We start from the raw sequence: 27,140 nt of genomic DNA on the forward strand, positions 1-27,140 counted from the left end.
CTAAGACAGGCATGTGTCATTATGCCTAGTGGGCGAGTGTCTTTTGAAGGGTGAGGTGACAAAAGCACACAGGTTAAAGAAGCACTTGGTCTCAGGAGCTGACACTGTACTTGAGCTGGGTCTTCTGTTTTATAATGGGTAGGGGAAGGAGAAAGAGAAAAGGAGAGGTGTGGGAGAGAGAGAGAGAGAGAGAGAGAGAGAGAGAGAGAGAGAGAGAGAGAGAGAGAGAAAGAGAAAGAAATAGGACAGATTGGATTGTGGAAAATGAGGACAACGGAGGGGAAGATATGGGTCAGGATATAGGTATGCTCCAGTATTGTTCTGAGTTGGAGTTAGTGGGGAAAATACAAGATTTGATATGACTGGTAGCTAAGGAAATCTCAATTGTAACATGAGAACCCAGGTATTTTGTCTGGGTCAGTAGATTTCAAATTTGTGCATGTGTCAGTAATTATGGAAAGAGCCAGCCTGGGATGTTAGGTGATTCAGTTGATGAGATGGAGGGCAAGTAAGGACATAGGAGGGGACCATAATGTCATCAGCTCTGTACACACCCACTCCTCAGCCTATTACTCCGTTTATTTGTTAGAACGAAATGGTTAGAAATGAAGAAATAATGATCCACTTTTAGAAAAGAGCTGCTTTGCAGAACATGCATCAGAATGAACAGTTTTCATAGTGAGTAACAAGAGATTCTTTGCTCCAGTTGCAGCAGCCACAATGTATACATTACACTGAATAATGACAAATAATTTCAGAAGTGACATAGCCATACTTGGGAGACCTAGGTTGGACTACCAATGATCATTTCTAGGCTCTCACATAATCACCATCCTTAGAGTAACAAATAACAATGATGTTTAGATTTGGAGAGGAAAGTTGCTCAAATACTGGCATGGAGAAGTAATGAGTATGTGTTCCTTAGGCTCAGGTGCAGACAGTTTTAAAATAGGATTTACACTGTAAACACAGGCTTCTTGGACAATAAAGACACATTTGAGAAAAGTTTTCAATCCTTAACTTGTCAGTTTTTGTGGAATAACCTCCCTTCTCTCTAAATTGGGAAACACAAGCCTTCCAGGCTTTGGTAGTTAATGAAAGCAGAGGAAGAACCATCTGGCAGCCTTACAGTTCTATCTCTAGAATCTCTGCTCATTAAAGGTGCACACCCACTACTCTATTCTCTTTGCTCTGATCTTTACCTAGGCCGTGACTATTCTGGCCCCCAGGTTACCATTTCCCTGCTAGTTTACCTTTTGCATTTCCACTTCCATGTGGTTTCATTGTAAATGGACATTCTTAATCAAGTTACACAGTCACGCTTTCCCTCTCCTCCTTGAAACTACAACCATTTGAGTACTCTTTAGTACTTCAGAAACCAGGACCTAGAAGTGGTTGCCATTGTCTTAGAGCAGCCAGGCCCCTGCTCTTTTGCTCCTATTAAGAGATCAGTTACTCCTTAGACCTCTTCCCTTGCACAGTCATCTACAGGCATTTTGGAGAGTCATCCATGATTTTGCCCTAGGTTCCTTCTCACCTGTGTCTTCTCTGTACAAGTGTGATCATCATCATGCCAGATGATTTTGGTGATTTTCACAGGGATGGCAGAGCCCATTTTGCAGTCATCTCTCATAGCTCATATATCACTGCTGACTTTGGATATTTTCTGCCTAATATTCCCAATTCCCACATGTTTTAATTAGATGAAGTTTGACTCATAGAACTTAAGGAAGCTTGGGGAGCCATCTTATTAATAACTAGGTCTCTACTTACTGAAAATGATTTCAGAACTCTGGAGATAAGAATTCTTTGGTTCTCCTTCATGTGTTGCTCTTGTGTTTAATTTGGCTACCTTTTTTTTTTCCAGTGCTTGGAATTGAACCCAGGAGCATTCTACCTCTGAGCTATGTCCTTCACCTGTTTTTATTTTGAAATGGAATCTTGTTTAGTTGTAGAGGGCCTTGCTTAGTAGCTGAGGTTGGCTGCAAACTGTGATCCTCCTGTCTAAACACCCCAAGTAGTGGGGTTACAGGCACATGCCACCTTTCCTGGCTTAATTTGGTTACTTTTGATGATACCCTCTTAGTGTTAGAGAAGTGTCTCATGCTCTTATTCTTTTCTCTCCATAACTCCCTCTTTGGACTTGATACAGAGTAAATTTGTATTGGTATATTAGCATGTTCATTTTTATACTTGGATGAATGGGAGAAGGGAAAGTAGTTGAGTTGTCTTTTTTTTCTCTTAAAAATTCTAACTGGGCATAGTGGTATACACCTGTAATCCCAGTACTTGAGAGGCTGAGACAGGAGAATCACAGGTTTTCAGCCAATCTCAGAAACTTAGGCCCTCTACAACTTAGTAAAATCCTGTTACAAAGTAAAAAAAATAAAATAAAATAGGGCTGGGGGTTTATTGTGGAGGTAGAACACCCTTGGGTTAAATTCCAAGTAACACACACACACACACAAATATATATTCTGAATGCCCATGTTACTATAATTGATTTGGCCTTCATTCCCCAAACAAGAGTATAGAGAAAATAGAAAATAGAATTGATTTTGTCTTACCCAATTTTGAGCTCACAAGAATTTGATGACTGCTATGAAAGAAATGCCAACAGGAAACTGATGTATAATTTATTTGGTACCCAGTACCCACAGGAAACATCTGTTGTGATTTTATAAGCCTGTACAAATTCAAAACAAGATAAGTGAAAAAAATGTGTCTATTTAAAAGACAGCATAGCAGTCTTCTTTAAGCACATTAAGGAGAAAGACGTCTGCAGCTTTATTTGGCAATTGTATATAATCTCACTGGCAACACAGCTACTTTATTCATTTAATTAAAAATGGAAAATGTATTATAATGGAAAAAGTAAGCTGTGGAAAATGACGAACCATACTCCCTGAGTTCCCAACCTATTTCTTTCATTTTGTGGGGTTTAGTTTTCCTGGCAATTAAGATGTTTAAAAGAATGGAACCAAAGTACAGATTTATGGGATGGATGGTTAATTTCCTCATAAAGTTATGTTTTAAAAATCCCTTGCCACTTACTTGGTAAGCAAAAAACTTAAACATCACTGTTAATTACCCTTATTAGTGCTGACAGTAGTACTTTCCACTAATGATCAGGTTTGTTCTCTGCTCCTTTTGCTGAGCTAAGTTGTAAATTATTAATGGGTATGAGGGCTACTTTACCACAGATGGAAATGATTTTCAGAAGATGTGTCAACAAAACCTTCAATGTTCAAATCAGCTTCTTCTGTGTATCCTTTAATATTGTGTAAAAAAATGGTCCATTTACTACTTATTGTGCCTGTCAGTGCATTTCAGATAAAGGCAGTTGGATTCTGTGGATGTTGCTCCATCAGGACTGTAGGAACTCCTGCTTGGCATTAGGTCATTTTAAAATACTGGACCAAGTCACTTTATGTCTCTGAATACTTGTGTCCCACATGTGAAACAAGAGAGTTGAATTAGATGGCTCCCATGTTGAAATTTGATTATAATAGGAACCTAGATAAGGTCAGGCCCTAGATAAAAAACTTCCTTGGCTCAGCTCAGGTGTGTATGGGATCAAAATCATGAGGGTGTATTTAGTTTAAGTCTCTATCTCCTCTCCAACTCCATGCATTTCCAGAGTGAGGGCCAGATAGATTACTAATTATTACTTTTGGACTAGATGCAATAAGACATCTCAACATTTGATTCATTGTGGAAGAGAATCCCATGACAGAATAGCAGTCTATGTCTGGGTATAATAAGGACCAGCCCTTATATTTGTACAGTGCTTTGAGCTTTTCAAGGTATTTCACATATATCTTCTCATTTTACCCAAAACAGAATGAGGATGATGACGACGATGGTTTAGAAGCACATTTTTAAGGAACACGAGTTGAGGTTTTCAATCTTAGGCAAAATGAAGAAGCACATTTTTCCTCAGGAGTGAGACTGCATTTATGTTGTTCTTCCTGAATTTCATTAGTTTCTCACTTCAAACTTGAAAGAAGACTGTGAAAGGTAATGAAGACATTGAGAATGTAGCAGCAAATGCTGAATATAAAGTAGGGGAAAATGGAAGGCTTTCCTTTGAATTTAAAGAAAATAATGGCCTTGGCACTCTAATCATTGGGTTTGGGTATTGAAACAGCCTGAGGAGTGTCAAAACCAGGAAAATTGCATGAATCTGAAACTTGAGGCCAGAACAGCTTGAAAAGAAAGATTCAAGGATGTGGCCAGGTTGCTGAGATTGATTGTCCAAATTTAGCAGGAATAACTTAATTTTTTGGTTCCTACTGTTCTTCAATAATTAAACCTCCAAAATACTAAAAGACTATCAGGGCTCAAAACAGATGGAAAAAGCAGATGTATCTTGAGCTTTCTTTCAGAGTTCCCAAACATCCTGGGAAACAGGCAGAAGGATGCATTTCTGGGATTGCTGTGGATTTTGCCATCTCAAACCATAGGCTTACTTGACAATGGAAACATTAATGATTACACTTAAAAACTGGGTACATGCTGGGCGTGGTGGCACATGCTTGTAATCCCAGTACTTGGGAGGCTAAGACAGGAGGATCGCACAAGTTCGAAGCTAGCCTCAGCTACTCAGTGAGGCTCTCAGCAACTTAGTGAGACCCTGTTTCCAAATAAAACAAAATAGGTCTGGGAGTGATGCCCAGAGGTAAAAAAGCCCCTGGGTTCCATCCCCAGGACCATACACACAAAAAAACTGGGTACATGATGCTGGTTAGAAATATTATTATAGGAGAGGGAGGAAGTGGCGACTGAGTAAAGCAGCTTCTATCAACACTGCTGACACTCGATCTCCATAGTGGCAAAAATAACACTCTACAGAGTCAGAAAGTACTATCAATAGAGAAATAAAAGCTATAAGTACAAGAGACAGAAAAAAGGAAGACTAGAATAATCTGAGAAGCAGAAAAAAAAAGTGGCCCGCCGTGGCAGGGGCTGCCCCGCCAATGCCACCGTGACTAATTCACAGAATCAGACTCCAGGGAGGATAAGGATCTGAAGCTCCCAGAAGCAGTCCAGGCAGATGTAATTCAGTAGTTCTTTTGTGGGTGCCAAATATGTTACAGTGGGCAATGTTGTGGTTTGAGAATGTTATGGTTTTGGGAAAACTGTCCCCGGGGACCCCTGTTAGGGTCCCAGACACAATCTCCCTCAAACCACAACATAACCCAAAAACCAGAAAAACAGAAAAACCATGTGTTCTTGTCCTGAGCTAAGGATAAGTATACACAACTCAAATACTTGCTGAAGATTTAAAGAAATTTATTAAAAAGATAGAGCCATTTCACCACCCCAAAGATACAGCACATAGACTGGACTTTTTATACCAATGACCTCCATCTTGTTTACATAATTCTGACCTGCTAATTACTTTTAGCTAAGTCAATCTAAATTTCAATAGCTGTTTGCTTCCTGACCAAAACCAAGCCTTTCTCTCTCCAGGTCTACCATTTTGACACAATTATTTCTGAAATATATCTATTAATTATCAGAGCTTTCTCAAATCTTCCTAGGCCATTCCCAATACTGGTACACTTTTAGCGTGAAAACAAGCTAAAATTTTCAGCGGCTGAGCCCATTACCGTCTCCAGGGATACAAAGTGAAGCTCAAACCAGAAGGGAGATACGCCAGCCTTACTGCCAAGGGCGTGGCAGAGACACCATATTGCTGGCAAGCGGTGAGTTAACCACACCTAGGAAGGCTCCAGCGAAAGTGCCAGCAGAGCACCAATGCAATCGTAAGTGAAATGGTGGCCCCTACAGGAGAAATCCTAGCACTGCAGCTTTGATAAACTGTCTGAGTTCTTGAGGTTCAAGGCAATGCAGGAATAGGGGTGGAAGAAATTGCTACACCCTTATTGCAGTTCCCTGAAGGAAAGCCCCAGACCAGCGACCTCAGAGTCTGGCGCAGCTGCGACAAACTTCCTTTGTCTCAGACCTTATGATACAACTCAGGGAAGGAGCAGTGGCAGCAAAGATAACCACACCCCCCAGAGATCCAGAGCACAATAAGTGAAGTTATGGTAAATTGGAGAAGAACTCAGAAAAGGTGGGAGTGGAATCTGCTGTTGATCATATCAGAAGCCCAGACTGACTCAGGCTCAGACCAGTGGAAAGTGTAGGGAGAATCTTACGCTTAACTTTCCTGTGTCATTTCAGACCATAATAGAATGAAATTAGAAATCAACTATAAAAAGACCCAGAGAGCCGAGTGTGGTGGCACACGCTTGTAATCCCGCGTTTGGGAGGTGGAGACAGGAGGATTGCGCAGGTTCGAAGCTAGCCACACCGGCTTAAGAGACCCTGTTTCAAATATATATATATATATATATATATATATATATATATATATATATACACACACACACACACACACACACACACACACACACACACACACGTCTGGGAGTGTAGCCCGGAGGTAGAAGGGCTTCCAGGAACCCCAGTACCACCAAAAAAAAAAAAAAGACCCAGAGAAATCACATGAACATGTGTAGGCTGAACACCACACTTCTGAATGAAGAATGGATCATAGAAGATGTAAGAAGTGTAATCAATAAATTTCTATAAACAAACGAAAATAAAGACACAACATATCAAAACCTCTGGGACACTTTGAAGGCAGTAGTAAGAGGAAAATTTATAGCACTGAGTACTCACATAAGAAAAACAGAAAATCATCAAATAAATAACCTAATGAAATGCCTCAAAGCCCTTGAAAAACCAGAACAATCTAATCCCAAAGCCAGTAGAAGACAGAAAATTATTAAATTCAGAGCAGAAATTAACGAAGTAGAGAATAAAAAAATACAGAAAATCAACAAAACCAAAAACCAAAAGCTGGTTTCTCGAAAAAACAAGATCAACAAACCACTAGCCAACCTTAGTAAAAAAAAAAAAGAGAGAATCAACCCAAATTATGAAGATAAGGTATGAAAAAGGAGATATTACTAGTGACAATGTAGAAATCCAGAGGATTATCAGAAACTACTTTTAAAAACTATACTCCAACAAAATGGAAAATATGGAGGAAATTGATGACTTTCTAGATAAATACAACCTTCCTAAGCTGAGTCAAGAAGATATAGAACACTTAAACCAACCAATAACAATCAAAGAGATTGAAACAGCAATAAAGAGCTTACCATCAAAGAAAAGCCCAGGACTAGATGGTTTCCCAAGTGAATTCTATAAAACCTTTATAGAAGAGCTAACTCCAATACTACTCAAACTATTTTGTGAAATAGAACAAAACAGAATTCTCCCAAATAGATTCTATGAAGCCAACATCACATTAATACCAAAACCTAACTAAAACAGTTCAAGAAAGGAGAACTATAGGCCTATATCTTTGAGGAACTTGGATGCAAAACTACTAAACAAAACAACTAGAAACACACATTCAAAAACACATAAAGAAAATCATACATCATGACCAGGTAGGGTTTATCCCAGAGATGCAAGGCTGGTTCAACATACGAAAATCAATCCATGTAATTCACCATATAAACAGAACCAAGGACAAAAATCACATGATCATTTCAATAAATGCTGAAAAGGCATTTGATAAAATTCAACATTCATTTATGATAAAAACACTGCAGATAATTGGAATAGAAGGAACATATCTCAACATCATTAAGGCAATCTACAATAAGCCCACAGCCAACATCATACTAAATGGGGAAAAACTTCAAGAATTCCCCCTAAAAACAGGAACAAGACAAGGACATCCATTATTACCACTTCTCTTCAATATAGTACTTGAGACTCTAGCCAGAGCAATTAGTCACGAGAAGGAAATCAAAGGAGTACAAATAGGAAAAGAAGAACTCAAACTTTCACTATTTGCAGATGACATGTTACTATATTTAGAAAACCCAATAAACTCAACCAAAAGGCTTGCAGAACTGATCAACAAATTCAGCAATGTGTCTGAATACAAAATCAATCTTAAAAAATCAGAATCTTTTCTGTACACCAACCATAAACCCACTGAAAAAGAAATTCAGAAAACACTTCCACTCAAGATCACCCACAAAAAAATAAAATACTTAGGAATAAACTTAACCAAGGAGGTAAAAGATCTCTACAAAGAAAATTATAAAACATTGAAAAAAGAAATTGAAGAAGATCTTAGAAGATGGAAAGATCTTCCATGCTCATGGATAGGCAGAATAAATATTATCAAAATGGCCATATTTCCAAAAGTGATCTACAGAGTCAATGCAATGCCCATCAAACTACCAAGATCATTCCCCACAGACATAGAAAAATCAGACCTTAAATTTATTTGGAATAACAGAAGGCCCAGAATAGCCAAAGTAGTTCTCAGCAATAAAACCATGCAGGAGGAACCACAATACCTGACTTTATACTACAAAGCCATTGTGATAAAAACATCATGGTACTGGCACAAAAACAGATACATAGACCAATGGAGTGAATAGAAGACCCAGAAACAAGCCCACACACTTTCAGCCATTTGATTTTTGACAAAGGGGCCAAAAACATACACTGGAAAAAAGAATGCCTGTTCAACAAATGGTGTTGGCAAAACTGGTTAACCATATGCAGAAAATTGGAATTAATCCCACTTTCTCACCCTGCACAAGAGTCAATTCAAGATGGATCAAAGAAATGAAAATTAGACCAGAGAGTTTAAGGCTCCTCGAAGAGGGCATAGGTCCAACACTGCAACACATGGGCACAGTTAAAACTTTCTCAACAAGACCCCAAAGGCACAACAAACCAAAAGGTGAATCAATGTATGGGATTGCATGAAATTGAAGAGCTTCTGTTCAGCAAAGGAAACTGTCAAGAACCTCAATTGAGAGCCAACAGAATGGGAGAAGATTTTTGCCAACTACCCCTCCGATAGAGGACTAATAACTAGAATATATAGAGAACTCAAGAAACTCAACACTAAAAAAACAAATCATCCTATCAAAAAATGGGCAAGTGAAATAAATGAAAACTTCATGAAAGAAGAAATTCAAATGGCCAATAAATGCATGAAAAATACTCAATATCATTGACAATCAGAGGATGCAAATCAAAACTACCCTGAGATTTCACCTAACTCCAACTAAAATGGCAATCATTCAAAACATGAACAATATATCAAATGCTGGTGAGGTTGGGAGAAGTGGGAACTCTAAACCATTGTTGGTGGGATTGCAAATTAGTGCAACTGTTTTGGAAAACAGTAAGAGAATCCTCAGAAGAATGGGAACAAATGTACCATTTGATCCAGCAATACCACTTCTGGGTATCTACCCAAAAGAAAGGAAATTAAACTACCAAACGGATCCACGTGTATATATGTTCATAGCTGCACAATTCACCATAGCCAAACTGTGGGACCAGCCAAGATGTCCATCAACAGATGAACTGATTACAAAACTGTGGGATATGTACACAATGGAATTTTACTCAGCCATAAAAAAATACAGTTTTGGTATTTTCAGGGTAATGGATGGATTTTTAGGACATTATGCTAAGTGAGACTAGTCAGTCACAAAATGTAAGGAATTAAATGCTTTCCCTAATATGTGAAAGCTAGGGTGAATGGGATCATAGGAGGAACTCAAGGTGAAGAAAGAGATCCGATAGAGGAGTAAATAAGACAACCTAACTGTGGGGATGGGAGGTGGGAAGAGGGATACGCTTTAAAGCGCATGATGTACTTATTCATATCAAAGTCAACCACTGAACGGAGCATGGGAGGGAGGGATGGGGAGTGAGTGAGGTGGGGACTGGGTGGGGGCTGGCTGGGTGACATGTACATTTATGCCTACACAAGTGTTTTACCCCATTATGATGTATAAGTACATCATAAATACACCAATCAAATAATTTAACAATATTTAAAAAAAGAAATAAAGATTAAATATATGTATATATGTATATATACATATATTAATATACATGTATTAAGCTCACTTAGAATATATATTGCATATGTTTATTTTTTTCTTCCCCATAAAGGTAGTGGTGATGTGGGTTTGTATTTGACTTTTCTTATTTCAACCTATTTTTAGGGTTGCAGGAATTTTTGAATGCTTTCTGTATCTTCTTTGCCTATAATGCCATAATAAAGCCCTTAAAAGTGAGTTTTAAGACAGAGTCTGGAGTCCTAAGGAACAAAAACCTCTATTTAAAAGTTGGATTAAAAGACTAGACATAGACAAAATGAACCATTTCCTATTAATTATTCGCATGACGTGTGTGTGTATGTGTATATCTATCTTACAATGGAAGAATCACCAAGTCTCTTGTTTCTTACTTTCTTTTTTTTTTCATTACTGGGAATGAAACCCAGGGGCATTATACCTCCAAACTACACCCCCAAACCTATTTTTTATTCTTTATTTTGAAACAGGATCTCACTGAGTTGCAAAGAGCCTCACTAAGTAGCTGAGGCCTTCCGTGAACCATGATCCTTCAGTCTCAGCCCCCTGAATGCTGGGATTACAAGTGTGCACCACCACACCCAGCTTCTTGTTTCTTTTCTGATCTCTTTCCTTTTAAAAAAAATTTTATTGGTGCATTGTAGTCATACAGTTTAATGGAGTACAAGATGTTAGAGGCATACATGCACACATCACTCAATTAGCCCTTACACAATTCCCACCCCATTCCCTCCCCCCTCCTTCCTTCTCATGTTTGTCTTAGTGATTGACTTTGTTATGCTTGTGAATGTACATCATATGCATTAGGGAATTTTCCTCTTCACCTCCCCTCCCCCTCAGTTAGTTCGCCTTATTTGCTCATCTATAGGATCTCCTTCTTCATCTAGAGTTCCTCCTATGACACATTTTTTCCCTAGCATCCACATATTAGGGAGAACATCTGATTTCTTCTTTTTTACATCTTGGCTGGTTCCATAGTTTGGCTATGGTGAATTGTGCAGCTATGAACAAAGATATGCCTGCATTAGTTTGGTAGTTTTGTTTTTATTCTTTTGTGTAGATACTCAGAAGTGGTATTGCTGGATCAAATGGTGGATTTGTTCCCATTCTTCTGAGGATTCTCCACACTGTTTTCCAAAGTGGTTGACTAATTTGCAATCCCACCAATAATGTTTTAGAGTTCCCATTTCTCCACATCCTTGCCAGCATTTGTTGTTGTTTGTGTTTTGAATGATTGAAGTTAGGTGAAATCTCAGGGTAGTTTTGATTTTCATCTCTCTGATTGCTAATGATGTTGAACATTTTTTCATGCATTTATTGGCCATTTGAATTTCTTCTTTCGTGAGTGTTTATTTAGTTCACTTGCCCATTTTTTGATTGGGTTATTTGTTTTCTTAGTGCTGATTTTCTTGAGATTCTCTGTATATTCTAGATATTAGTCCTCTATTGGAGAAGTAGGTGGCAAAAATTTTCTCCCATTCTGTCAGCTCTCTGTTGAGGTTCTTGATGGTTTCCTTGCTCTTCAGTTTCATGCAATCCCATATATTGGTCCACCTTTTAGTTTTTAGTTTTCTGTGCATTTGGGGTCTTGCTGAGAAAATTTTTACCTGTGCTTATGTGTTGCAGCATTGGGCCTATGCCCTCTTCAAGGTCTCTAGTCTGATTTTCAAGTCGTTGGTCCATCTTGAATGGACTCTTGTGTAGGGTGAGAAAGTGGGGTTTATTTCCATTTTCTGCACATGGTTAACCAGTTTTGCCAACACCATTTGTTGAATAGGCTATCTTTTTTCCAGTTTTTGTTTTTGGCCCCTTTGTAAAAAATTAGACATAAAAATAAATCAGTCCTTAAATTCATTTGGGACAACAAAAAAACCTAGAATAGCCAAAGTAGTTCTCACCAACAAAACTCATGCAGGAGGAATCACAATACCTTTCTTTAAAATACAATAAATCCATAGCAATAAAAACAGTATGGTACTGGCACAAAAACAGATACATAGACAAATGGAGCAGAATAGAAGTCTCAGAAACAAATCCACACACTTAATGTCTTCCTTTCTGAGAACCAAGTGGGCCAACACACAGAAACATACACACACACTTGTGCAATCCTTCAGTTCTCACATTGTGGTCCCTGGACTAGGAGTATTGGCATCATTTGGAAACCTGCTAGAAATAAAAATTCCCAGCCCTACCGAGACTTACTGAATCAGAAAGACTAGGGGGGAAGCTCAGCAATCTGTCGTAACAAGACCCACCTGGGGATTTTAATACATGCTCAAGTTTGAGAACTATTGATGTTTGCTAATTGAGTGGGTATTAACATTTTGTGAACATTTTAATCACCTGGAGAACTTAAAACATTCTTAATATTCTTATTTTCTTTCTAGCCTCAGAGATTGTAATATAATGGGTTTGAAATATGGCCTGATGACTAAGAATTTAAAAAGATCTCTAAGTGATCTTAATATTCAGACAAGTTTGGGAACCACTAACTTCAACCAACTCTCTTATTAAAGGACATTTAAAAAAACAAAAAATAGGAGACAGCATTGATAGAAAACAAATTAAAACAAGAATTTGTGGAAAGACAGAAAGTGGGTTACATACAGAATGTTTTCTGCCCTAGCTCAGAGTTGTGAAGGAATCTGAGTCAGTCAATGGTGATTAAGTCTCTAGGTATTATTCTCTGCATGAGGAATAGCCTTGTTTCTGTGGTTGTCACACTACAAAGTTAATGTCAGAAAGTTTCCTATGGGATTCTGAAGGTAAAAGAAATATAAAGAAATAGCATAAATGTTTTAAAAGTTACTTTGGAATATAAGAATACTGGTCATAACTGTATGCATTGCCCTTGTTCTTTGAGACCTTAAAATGACAGTTACATTTTTGTGTGCATTTATTGGTGCATTGTAATCTCAAATCATAATGTAAATCATGTTGGCAATGACATACATGCACATGCTTTTCGTGCTCCCTCTTCATTTCCTTCCCTTTCAATACAGAGTACCCAGATTGACTTTGGTATATATTCACATATATATATATATGTGTTGTCTATGTAGTATTTCTATTATTGAACCCAAGTCTTCCTCCATCCCTACTCTCCTTCCTGGCTCCCCTGAGGTTTGTCCTCATAATCTGGAGTCTCTCTTGTATCCCAATTACTCCCTATCCTGCACATATCAAAGAAAACATACGACCCTTCACTCTGATTGGCTAATTTCACTTAATATAACGTTCTCCCGGTCCTTCTTGCAAATGATGTAATAGTTACATTTATGCCTGCATTTGTTTTATTTCACTGAAACTTACAGTTAGAAGACTTGAATCCACAGATAATACAGGAATGAATACTCTCTGCTATGTCTGTGGGTTCATGGCTTCCTGTGAAAACTTGCTGAGGAAGTACTGCATTACATTTGCACCAACCAATTGTTGGAAAGTTCTTGGATATTACAAGTTCAAATTATTTCTTTTTATTAGTTTCACCTGATCATCTCACCTCTGCCTTGAAGAACCATTCCTAAGAAGTAGATTGTTTGAAATCCTTTTCAGGTCAAGAAAATATGTAGAAATATAGCTTAAAAGTCTGAGGGAGATTTTGAGGGTTATGATCATGTGGATGATAATTACTCATACCATGTCTCTCATTGCTTTTGAACCAACTGGAAATATATACAGAGGTTAGATATCACTGTAAGGCCAGTGTTATTGTGGGAATCCACTATGTCCCAGCCTCTTACCCATCTCCTCATTTGTAGGATAGGATGGGGATTAAAGATAGAAACCCCCAAATTCCATAGTTTAAGAAGTGAGGAAACTGGAGGATATGGCCAAAAATTTCCATTCTCCATTACACTTCTAGACTTGTAAATATTTTTATACTTCAAATATTTGAAGTTTATTGTATATCTTATAAATCATCTTTCTCTTATAAAAGTTACAAATTCTTAGATTTCTGGATCCCCATCATACTAGTTATCCTAATCTGGGCATGATTTAATTTCTTATTATTCTTTTTAAAGTGTGATGTTCAGAAATGGTGGGGGGGTTGCCTAATTTTATTTTATTTATACTTTTTATAAATAAATTTTATTTATACTTTTGTTTTAGGTACACATTGTGTGCAGATGATGTTTTTAAAGGAAAGAATCCAATTATTTTCCACATGGCTGCTTTTATCATTTGGATTTAAAATGATTCCTGACCTCATGTGCTGGAGGCAGTCATGTTCAGAGACAGTACAGGGCTGGATTTGATGGATCTTTGGGAGCATAGCTAGGTGCAGCATTTGTCCAGGGCCACAGCCAGCTGTAGCAGATGTTTCTCAGACACCTTTTGTCTCTCTGCTCTCCACCATGATGTCATAAAGATGTGTTACTATGGCTTCTGCTAGTAAGCTGGCTCCAAAATGGGCTATAACCTCTGAAGTCTCCAGATCCATGATCAAATAAGTAATTCATCCTCTAACTCTTGTGTGTTAAGTACTTGAGTCACAGTGGTGATAATACTGACTGAAATAGCTAATTGTTTCAGTATATATGTTCAAGACTCCAAACTTCCTTCAAATTTATAATGACTCTTTGGTTATATACCAAGTTTCTATTTAGGCATCAGTTTGTTTCTAGCATGTTGTTATTAAAGTCATTTGGCCTATTCATGTGCTCAAGCATCAGTTTGTTTCTAGCATGTTGTTATTAAAGTCATTTGGCCTATTCATGTGCTCAAACTATAACATATCTCATGAGTTCCAACATCCTGTTCCTCAGAAGTATATTTACTACTGTTGGTCTGTCAGCTTCTTAAATATCTTTTAAAACTTCTTTGTATTTTATTAAAATTGCATTGACTCTATAGATCAATTTGGTGGCAAAAAAGAGCCTTATTAAAGTATATTTTTATCCATAAGTAGATTTCTCCATTTATTTGGGTTTTTTATTAATGTCTTTACATAGTTTCATTTTACAAGTTTCTCAGGATCTAGTACAGTTTTGATTTATTTCCATATGTCTCATATTATTGCGTTGCTATTTTAAATGGTGATATTTTTAAATTTTTATTTATTTTTTTAATTGGTGCATTGTAATCATATATCACATTGGAATACAAGACTTGAAAGGATATACAAGCACACATCATTCAATTAGCCCTCATCCAGCCCCACCCACATCCCATTCCCTCCTCCTCCCTCGATCCCATGCTTGTTTGGTGATTAACTTTGATACATTTGTTTATATACCTTCTGCATTTTAAAGAGGCTCCATCCTCCCCTATTCCATACCCTCTGATTGGTCACCTTAGTTGCTTCACTATAGGGCCCTTTCTATAGCTCAATCTCTTCCTGTTGCCCCTTTCCTCCTAGTTTTTGCTGATTAGGGGAAGCATCTGATTTTTATTTTCTGCGATATTTTTCTGTAAATGCCGCGTTGCAAGTACCGATCCCACTCTTGACAGCCCCAGTAGTGGCCTGGCTACCCGGTGGACTGATCCAGACCTCGCTGGCTCAAGCAGCAGCCTTGCCTCATGGGAGGCTCCGATTCTGGTCTCACTGGCCCTGACACCAGCCTAACCTCTCAGGTGGCTCCGATCCAAGCCTTGGAGGCCCCAGTAGTGGCCTTGCGTCACAGCAGGCTCCGATGCCGGCCATTGGCCCCGGCACTGGCCTAACCCCTTGGCAGGCTCTGATCCTGGCCTCGGAGGCCCCAGCACCGACCTTGCCTCACGGTGAGCTCCGATCCCAGCCTTGCTGGCTCCAGCACTGGCCTAACCCCTTGGCAGGCTCTGATCCCTACCTCGGAGGCCCCAGCACCAGCCTTGCCTCATGGCAGGCTATGATGATGGCCTCGCTGGCCCCAGCACCAGTCTAACCCCTGGGCAGGCTCCGATCTGGCCTTGGAGGCCTCAGTAGCGGCCTTGCCTCATGGAAGGATCTGATGCCGACTGCTGGTCCCGTAACCGACCAAACCCCTCGGCAGGCTCTGATCCCGGCCTCGGAGGCCCCAGCACTGGCCTTGCCTCACGGTGAGCTCCAATCCTGGCCTTGCTGGCCCCGGCATCGGCCTAACCCCTTGGCAGGCTCCGATCCCAGCCTCGGAGGCCCCAAGTGGCCTTGCCTCACGGCAGGCTTCGATGCCGGCCATTGGCCCCGGCACCGGCCTAACCCCTCAGCAGGCTCTTATTCTGGCCTCGGAGGCCCCAGTCCCAGCCTTGCCTCACAGCAGTCTCTGATGCCAGCCACGGAGGCCTCAGTAGCGGCCTTGCCTCACAGAAGGCTCCAATGCCAGCCGCTGGCCCCGGCACTGGCCTAACCCCTCGGCAGGCTTCAATCCCTGCCTCGAAGGTTCCAGCACCGACCTTTCCTCATGGTGAGCTCTGATCCCGGCCTTGTTGGCTCTGGCACCGGCCTAACCCCTCAGCAGGCTCCGATCCTGGCCTTGAAGGCCCCAGCACCAGCCTTGCCTCGTGGCAGGCTCTGATCCCGGCCTCACTGGCCCAGCATCAGCCTAACCCCTCAGCAGGCTCCGATCTCGGCCTCGGAGGCCCCAGTAGTGGCCTTGCCTCACGGCAGGCTCCGATCCTGGCCTCACTGGCCTCAGCACTGGCCTAACCCCTCAGCAGGCTCCGATCCTGGCCTCGGAGGCTCCAGCACTGGCCTTGCCTCACAGCAGGCTCCAATCCCAGCTTTGTCGTGTCCGTCGCCAGCCTCACCCCTCAGCAGGCTCCAATCTGAGCACTGTCTTCGCCCAACCAATTGTCCCACGTTCTCAAGGGTGCATGGTGGTAGCATTCTGCCTCTGGGGTTATTATTTCAAAGGTTCCAGGTGTAATGCATCAGATCTCTGCCTCCCCTGAGTACTGGCCACTGCCAATGCCACTGCCTCCACTATTTCAAATCCTTCCCAAGCTTTTTTTACACTCTGAATGTTGTCCAGTGTTCCTAAGCATGCGTGATGGTAGCGTTCGACATTTTGTGTAATTTCTCCAAAAAAAAAAAAATAAGGTTGGTAGGATCAAATTTCTGCTTCTCCTGAATACAAGTCTCCACTGCCATCACGGAGACTGTTTTCAATACCGCCTTTCTCCTTGGTCTCCGCTAAACTCTCTCCTTACAGGTGATGTCCAAGATTCTTCACAATATAAACAGCAGTCCTCCTTCACGGGGAATTTTTCCATAAGTTCCAGTGCATTTGGATAAGTTTTGTCTGCATCTCCAGTATTCTGGCATCTGCAACGGCCTTCTTAACCAACCTCTCCAATATTTTTCTTTTTTCTTTTTCTTTTCTTTTCTTTTCTTTTCTTTCTTTCTCAATAAGAGAAGACAGTGTGTGTGGTTTGAGGAGGTAGTGGGATCAGACACTCAGTAGCACTGTGACCCAGCCCAGTTTCCCCATGGGTCCAGCATGCTCCGTACTACTCTGCGTGGGGCCCAGAGTGCCGCAACCTGGGCCCCGGCTGGTGTGCCCCTCGTGACCCCCACCTGGGACCCTGGTACTGGGCCCAGTTTCTCCAGGGGTCTGGCGTGCTACGTGTGGTCCAGCCCGGGGCTAAATGGTGATTTTTTTTTTAAAAAAGAAATCTAAAGGTACTGTTAGTTTCTAGCATATTGTAGTGTGGTTGTAATCTTGCTAAACTCTCTTATTAAGGCTGATTATTTGCTTCTAAATATTTTTAGCTTTTCTATATAGACAATCGTAGCTGTTTTTAGGTTCATTTTTTCCTTCTGAGTTCTTGTGGCTTTTATTTTCTTGTCTACTTGTTTGACTAGGACATCCAAGACAATATTGAATAGATGTGGTTGTAGGGAGCAATCGTTTTTTTTGTTTCTAGTTTCAAAGGGTATTCTTTCAACTTTCACAGTGTGGTGTTAGTGTAGGATTTCTTTTTCTTTATGGCCCTTAGAAATCCAGCACATGCTACCAGTTTCTTGTGGCTCGAATCTCTAGGTAGCCATTTCTATCATGAGTCGCTTTAACATTTTCAAGCATGAAACGCTTGCAAACCTTATGTAGCTTCCAATATATTTCAGCACTCTGGGTGGAACAATAGACGTTCCTCTGATCAGACTTGAAGTTGGAAAATAACATCACCTTATCCTCTCCCATAGAGAAGTAGGAAATCACAACCTGACAACATTATCAGGTAAAATATTATCATAAAATTGTGTACCCTTTCTATATTCTATCTCCTTGATCTGGATGGAGGTATTAAATGGTATGTGACTGATCCATTGACAGTATATACATATGTGAGATACCAATGCCAGTATCAATATCCTATATGGAAAAGATAAGGAGTGGGGAGGAAACCAGAGGGAAAGCTCACCAAGTGCTGTGTGCCTGTGTGACACTATCACTACCAACTACATTTTGATGTGAGGCTACAATGTACTAATAAAAGTATAAAAATATTTTAGATAAATTAGGTACTTAGTAGGTTCACTTACATACTCACTTTGGTATCTCATGTCTCTTTTTTGGTTCCCCAATTAAAATTGAGATGGGAAGAGTCCAAATTGTACGTAGGCTTTGTTTCCTATCCCAGTCCTTACTGTCCTATTGTGGGCCACTTTTATAATTGCATATAATGTCACAAATTAGAAACCACTTTAGCTTTATATTGACAGTATTTGTGTACATTTACCCATAGTTTACTACAGTCTTGGCTCATGATTTCTTCTCTCTTTTTTGGTGGTACTGGGGATTGAACCCATGGATGTTCTACCAAGAAACACACATCAGTTCTAGTTTATTTTTTATTTTGAAATAGAGTCTCACTAAGTTATTGAGAGTCTCACTAACTTTCTGAGGCTGTCCTTGAGCCTCAAATACTTCTGTCTCAGTTTCCCAAGTACTGGGATTACAAGCATGCTCCACCACATCTGGCTTCACTATTCCTTCTTGCATCTCTAATTTTCCTTTTGTCATCATCTTCCTTGTCCATGAGGTACATCCTTTAGAATTCCTTTCTTGAAGGCCTATTGCTTGTATAATTCTCTCAGTATTTATTTGTCTTGAGAGACTGTTCCACATGTACCAAAACAATTGCATCTCAAGATTGCCATTGATAGGTAAGAGTAAAGGAGAACAATGAGTCACCTTGCTTCCATCTCCCATTGATACAAGTTTAACCCAGAAGTTATTACCTTTCTCACCTTAGTAGCTGGTGTTCAGTGGGGTCATTGAGTGATGCTAGTAGAGATTCATGGGACAGAGGCAACAGTTGCTATACGCTGGTATAAAATGAGGTGCTGTCAGGTTGTTCCTTTCTCAAGGAACATAGATCTGAATTAGTTGCTGTCCACACAGAGATGGTCACTATAGTAGCAGCTTATACAAGAGTCAGGTAAATCTAAGAGGATATAAAGTAGTGCAGAATAAGTGGCCTACTCCATTGTGTTTTTTTGTGATTTTCCTTCTCCTCCTGCTCTTCCTACTTTTCTTTTTCAGTAATATTTGCAGAAAATATATTTGTGGGAATTCTTTGAAACCTGGGTTTAATGTACTTTCCTGCACAAGGCAATTGTGTTTACTTCTGTGAGCTTTCTGGCCCTCTTAAAGCAAATATCTGCTTGTGCTTTTCCAGTTCTCAGGAGTTGTGTGATTTCTAGATCTAATTTTATACAAGTAGCAGTTTGCAGTTCTCAATTCTCAGGAGATATCATACCACTCCCACCAACAAAGACGAGGCTGAGAAAGGCTAATGTTTTCATCATAACTCTCTGTCAGCTGGGTCTGTTGTCCTCCTTTCACAGTGAGTACGGCTCCCGGGAGACTAAGCATTATAAAGGAATCTCCCGAGTCAACTTTTCTTTTTGCTTAGGCCCAATAATTGTTCCTTTAAAACCCAAAACTCTGGACAGCTAAGAAACCACAGATAACCTCAGGGCAGCTCCTGGCATTAGTGTGTTTGTCTCTCTGGCCTCATTGCTTTTCCTTCTTCTTGACTATTGAGAACTATAATTTTCTTGCTAACTCATCTGTCAGTCATTCTATCAGACATGCACGTGCATGTGTGTGTGCACATGCATGCACACATGTGCACATACTTGCCTTTTTAGGTATTCTGTACCAGGAGTATTTTCTACAGTATTATCTGTTCTCTTAAACCAATATCAAACTGCTATTGAATGATAAGTTAGCCATTAAGGACTGAATTATTTCTGCTTTGCATTACCTGAAAATTGATAAGCACGTTCTTTGAGTTTTTCTATTGCTAAGGTCTTAGCATTTCTAGTGTTAAGATCTCTTGGAAGTCTCAACTGCCATTCTATTCCTTAGAAGTTTTTAATCCTCAGGCCTGAGATTTATACTGCTTGGTTCCTTACATTTTGTCCTGTCCCTAAAAATAAATACATAAGTTTTTGTTATTTTAAAAGGAAACAGCTCCTGGTCATCTTTTGCTGCCTAAAACATCAGCTCAAAACTCAGCGACTTAAAACAGCAATCATTATTTTATTATAATTTATTTATTTTATGTGTTTTTATTGGTGCATTATAGTCTCACATCATAATGTAAATCATGTTGACATTCACATACATGCACACAGCACTTGGTGGGCTCCCTTGCCTCACCATTGCTCCCTTCCCAATAAACAGTACTGAGATTGACCTTGGTATATTCATATATGTACACATAGTCAATGCTAGTATTTCCATTAATGAACCTCAGCCAGCCTCCTCCCCTTCCCTTGGACCTCCTCCCTGGCTCCACTGAGATTTCTCCTCCATTATCTGGAGTCTCTCTTGTATCCCAATTACTTGCTAGCTTGCACATATTTGAGAAAAAGTAAGACCCTTTACTTTCTGTGACTGACTAATCTCACTCAGCATAATATTCTCCAGGCCCTTCCATTTGCTTGCAAATGACATAATTTTGTTCTTCTTTATTGCTGAGTGTAATTCCATTGTGTATATTTTCATAATTTTGTAATCCATTCATCTGTTGATGGACACTTAGATTGGTTCTGTTATTTGGCTATTGTGATTGTGCTGCTATAAACATGGGTATGCATATATTACTGTAGTTCTCTGGTTTCTCTCTTTTTGGAAAAATACTGAGGAATGGTATAGCCAGATCATATGATGGATCCATACCCTATAATTTATATTATCTTTTGAAGTTCTGGGGATTGAGTGAGTTCAGCTGATGATGTCTTATGTGGAGTTTTCTATGGAGTTGTAGAAGCTGGGATTAGAGTCATCTTACTTTTTTTTTTTACTCACATGCTTTAAAGTTGATGCTAGGCATCTACTGGAACCTCAGCTGGGCTGTGGTTAGAACACATGGCTGAAAACAGTGACCTGTCACTTTAGCATGTGCATCATCACAGCATGGTGGCTGTATTCCAAGAGAGCTTATACTAAGGAAGATAGTGAGTTTAGAAGCTGTGTTGCTTTCTATGTTTCTGACCTTGGAAGTCATTGCTCAGCTGCATTTTAGTAAAATAGAATTAGCAAGACTTGACAAATATGTGGGAAAAGGAATCCAACTCCATTTTTTTGAAGAAGGATCAAACTAAGTGTGTACATATGTTATAATTGTCACACATTTAAGTAGCCAAACAGGAAAGTACCAAGTATGGACACATTCTAACATATTTTTATTGCCATACTCATTGGTCTTTCATTCCTGATTCTTTTGGTGAAAATGTAACTATGCATTTACTCCAGTTGTTTTATTCACTGGTCATTGCTCCTTGCATCTTCTTTTGGACCAAACTTTCTGTACATTTAAGGTCTGAAAAGGCATTCAAACTACAGTAGTCCATATTGTGTCTTACAAGGACTATTCAAGTAACTTTTATCTGTTCTCTCTACCTCCAGGTTACCCTTCTCCTGTATGCCAATTGCTGATAAATTTTTCTTTTCTTTCTTTTTCATGGTGTTGGAGATTGAGCCCAGGATCATTTTACCTCTGAACTATACCTTCAGCTCTATTTTATTTTTCATTTTTTTTTGGTGGTACTGGGGTTCCTGGAAGCCCTTCTACCTCCGGGCTACACTCCCAGACCTATTTTATATTTTTATTTGGAAACAGGGTCTCCTAAGCCAGCGAGCGCAGCTGGCTTCGAACCTGTCCGATCCTCCTGTCTCTGCCTCCCAAGCGCGGGGATTACAAGCGTGCGCCACCACGCCCGGCAATTTTATTTTTCATTTTGAAACAGGGTCTCACTAAGTTGCTAAGGCTGGCCACAAATCTGTAGTCCTCTTGTCTTGGCTTCCTGCGATGGAATGGCTCAGTCGGAGTACTGGAGACCACTGGGACAGGGTTCTTGGAAGATGGGCAAGGATTCAGCTGTGTTCTGCAGCGGCTTTTTCTGCAGTGATTTCTCCCCCTTAATGAAATAAACTCCTTCAAGTCCCTGTTCACAGTACTAAAGTGGAGATTCATCTCCTGAACTTGGGAAGGAGAGACCTGAAATGATGGACTCAGACAATTGCCTCTCATGCAACTGACAAAGTTTATTTTCCAAAACCAAGATTCTTATACTCTTTTCCAGTGAGATTCCTAGTAGAAAAGCGTAAACACCAAAGAACAATAGTGAGCTATTAAAACAATACAAAAGGAAGACCCAAGATAGCGCTTGTCAAGATCAGCCCAGTACCTTGTGATTAAAGTCAGCCCCCTGGCCTTGTGATTAAGATCAGTTCTCTGGCCTCACAGGTGGGCCTTAGAGGGCAAATTTCGGAAAGGACAGGAGTCACACTCAGAGTCTCATAGAATCTCTTTTAACTCTTTGGAACCTTCCGTTCCTTAGGCTTTGACCATGTCCTCCCATGTCTAGTAACTTCTTTCAGCTGGACGGGGATGAAATTGGGGGTCCCAGCTTTAGGGTGCAGGCATGCAAGTGTGTGGTGAGGGAATCAGATGGGTGAGTATGTCTCTATGGCCGTCCAAAGGACTTCAATAGATGTCTGTCAGGTTCTGTCTGTAACACCATCTGATGTTTGAAAGCTTCAATCCTATGAGACAACACTCACAATACATTTTAGCAGACAGAGCCCAAAAAGCAACATGACAAGAAGACACAGGCGAGCTGATTCCTGTAACTGTTCTCTGATTAATGACCTTGAAGTTTTAAAGAATTATCTCTCCCCAATGTATCTGATGGAGAGTTTTATTGGGAATACACAAGCAATAGGCTTTTGTCTCTGACATACTTATTCCTTAGCCAGGTGGTGCCTCTTTGTCTCGGGGCAGTGCATGGGCTAAGTGTAAAGGTCAAGAATCTACCTGGCCCTCAGCTCTATTGTATTGAGCAGTATTGGTTGCTCATCAAGTAGGGTGCTTTGAAGTCACACACAAAGTTTACCTTTCTTATATCCAGGCTAGATACCAGAGGAGAGGAGATAAACAGAGGCACGAGTTGCCTCTATTGTAGTTTTAGGGATGATGGCTTCAGCTGACTCTTAAGGCTTTTACTATAGGTTAATGATTAGAGAGGGACTCTGCATTGTAATCACTCCCTGCCTGAATGCTTTCACAGCACCTAAGCTCTGACTAGATTTTACATTTTGGAAATTATCAGAGCAATTCTCCTGTACCAGCACATTAATATTGATGCCTCTTTCCAATACTAGTACATTTCCTCCCTGTCTTCTCTAGCCAATTTTATTATAGCTCGGAGCAAGGCAGGGGGCGTCTGAGAGCTCAGACATTTTACCAGAAAATTTATCTTCCACGGAATCAGTTTGTCCCACAGTCCTGATTTTTGGGACCTTGTTTTACATCACCGGATCCATTTGTGTGGAAATTTAATAGAATCATAATAGCTATGAAAGAATATCTAAGAGCAAGGAGTAGTCTGACCAGGGACAATGCTCCCTCAGGGCTTTTCCTCCTTGAGGTTTGTGCCACGTCATTTGTGCAGTGTCACCGCAGACTCCAAGGGAAGCGGGGCCGTGGCAGCTTCCCAAGTATTGGGATTCATATTGTGTACCATTACACTCTGGTACGCTGATACATTTCTAAGTAGAACATCTAATCATGTATTTTCCATGACAGAAAATTACTGGTGTCTCTTCATGTCTATTAATAAACAATTTTTTTATCTCACATCTCACCTCTCAGTTCCCATTTTCCCTTTATAATCTAACAGGGTTAAACACCAGGACTTTTCACATCTCTGTGCTTTTGAATATGTCAATACCCTTCTATAGAATGCCCATCTCTAATTTTTTTTGCTTGGAAACCTCAGCCATCCTTAAGGTGCATGCACAGATATATTATTGTCCCTGCATCTATTTTATAGTCTATTGTTAACCCTAAAATTCTTTTATTTTGAAACATCTATGTTTAAATCTGCTCTAATTCTCTACTTCTTAGGAGGATGCAATCAATACACAAACCAATCTCTTCTGAAGCTAGAAGTAGTACTTGTCAGTTCTGCATAGAAACTCAATCATTTTTAGACCTCCAGATTTTCAAAGGACACTGTTTAATTTCTCTCAAGAATAGTCTCTTCCTACTTTTCTTTGGTGACTGTACCCACAGTAATAATCCATGTTATCTCCAATGGTGAGAAATATAGCTTTACAGAATTTACTTAAATATCAATGAGAAACAAGACTTTCCTGTAGAGATATGACTTAGAAACAGGTAATTCGGCAATGAAAAAGCAATGCAGCATTATAAAAATAAATAGGGGTGGGATATAGCTCAGTGATAGAGTGCAGACTTAAACCATGTGCAAGTCCTTGAGTTCAATTCCCAGAAGTACACACACACACATGGAAAAATAGAATTAATATAGCATATAAAAATTAAAAGCAAAGCCTGGCATGGTGGTGCATGCTTGTAATTTGGGAGGCTGAGGCAGGAGGATCACAGCAGACAGCCTCAGCTACTTACTGAGGCTCTTTGTAACCCAGTGAAGCCATGTTTTAAAATGAAGAATAAGCTGGGCATGGTGGCACACACTTGTAATCTAATCATTCGGGAGGCTAAGACTGGAGGATCGTGGTTCATGGACAGCCTCAACTACTTAGTGAGGCCCTCCGCAACTTAGTGAGACCCTGTTTCAAAATAAAGAATAAAAAATAGGGCAGGGGGTGTAGCTCAGAGGTTGAATGCCCCTGGGTTCAACCCTCAGTACTGCTGAAAGAATAGGACATAATAACTACAAAAGATGCCAAAATATCAGACAAACAAGCATGTAAACCTTAAAAATATGAGAATTAGGAATAGTGAAGAAACAACAAAAATCACGAATACTAACCTAGAAAAAATGCATAAAGGAGAATTCCGAATCCTGATCTACAATATGATGAAAGGTCTCAAAGCATGCATACAGGAAATGCAAAGAGGAAATGTAGACACTAAGAAAGAATCAGAAAGAGGTCTGATGAAATGAGTCAATAAATAAAGACAGCAATAGAAAGAAATTCTGAAAGATTAGGTGAAATGGAAAATAGAATATCATTGTTAGAAGACAGCTCAGTCAAAATCATATAGAAGTCACTACAGCAACAAAACCTAAACATCCAACTATGGGACAATATGAAATTTCCTAACTTACGAATAAAAGGCATTGAAGAAGGGATAGAGGTACAAACCAAGGACGTTCATAATCTCTTCAGAGAAATAATTTCAGAGAATTTTCCAAACATGGAAAGAGACTTAGATTTACACATTCAGGAGACATACAGAACACCATTAAGACAAGATCAAAGAAGGACCTCCCCATGCCATGTAATAATCAAAATGACCAACAAAGAGGCCAAGGAAAGAACCTTAAAAGCAGTGAGAACTAAAGAACAGGTGATGTTTAGGGGCAAAACAATAAAATTTACCCCAGACTATACAACGCAAGTCATGAATGCCAGGAGAGAATGATATGATGTGACCCAGACCCTGGAAGAAAACAATTTCCAACCAAAGCTGCTATATCCAGCAAATTTATTAAAGAAGAAAAAAGAAGCAAGTTACAGAACCAGAGAAGAGATGAAGTTGATCATCAGGGCATCTAAGTAAAGAAGAAATAATATTATACCAAACAGAAGTTAGAACACAATATGACAGGAAACAAAAATTATATTTCAATAATAACTCTGATTGTCAAAGGACTTAACTCACCAATCAAAAGACATAGACTGGCAATGTGGATTAAAAAACAAAAGCCAAACATATGCTGTTTGCAAGAAACTCACCTTACACAAAAACATTCATAGATTGAAAGTGAAAGGATGGAAAAATATATCATGCTGATGGAGACTAAAAATGGGCAGGGGTAGCAATGATATTCAACAAAACAGACTTTAACCTAAAACACATCAGAATTGACAAAGAAGGGCACTCCTTTCATTAAAAGAAACAATTCACCAAGAAGATATGATGATAGTAAATGTTTATGCCCCAAATATGGGTGCAGCCACATTTGTAAAACAAACCCTCCTGGACATCATATCTCAAATAGACCCAAATACAATAATATTGGGAGACTTCAACACACCTCTCACACCACTGGATCAATCTTCAAGGCAAAATATGAGTAAAGACTTTTTAGGACTAAAGAAAACTATAAGCTAAATGGACCTAATAGACATATACAGAATATTTCGACCAGGAACTATAGAATACATATTCATCTCAGCAGCTGATGGAAACTTCTCAAAAACAGATTACATCCTGGGCCACAAAGCAAGCACCAGCAAATTCAAAAGATGTAATATAATTCCCTGCATCTTTTCAGACCATAATGGAGTGAAAATAGAAATCAACAACAGGTAATGCAAAAGAAACTATTTAAATACATGGAGATTGAATTAAACACTATTGAACGACTAGTGCGTAAGATCAAAATTAAGGGAGAAATGAAGAAATTTATGGAAATAAATGATAATAGAGAAACAATTTACAAAATTCTATGGGACAGTTTGAAGGCATTGTTAAGAGGAAAGTTTTTAGCATTGAGTGCCCACATAAGAATGACAGAGTCGCCAAGTAAACAACCTAGTGACACAACTCAAGGACCTAGAAAGAAAATACAACAGCCTAATCCCAAAGCCAGCAGAAGGCAGGAAATTATTAAAATCAGAGCAGCAATAAATGAAATGGAGAGCAAAAAATTCAAAGACTCAATGAAATAAAAAACTGGTTCTTTCAAAAGATTAATAGGATTGACAAACTCCTGGCCAACCTAACCAAAAGAAAGAGAGAATCAACACAAATTATTAAAATCAGAAATGAAAA

Source organism: Muscardinus avellanarius, assembly GCF_963383645.1.
Source record: "Muscardinus avellanarius genome assembly, chromosome: X".
Lineage (NCBI taxonomy): Eukaryota > Metazoa > Chordata > Mammalia > Rodentia > Gliridae > Muscardinus > Muscardinus avellanarius.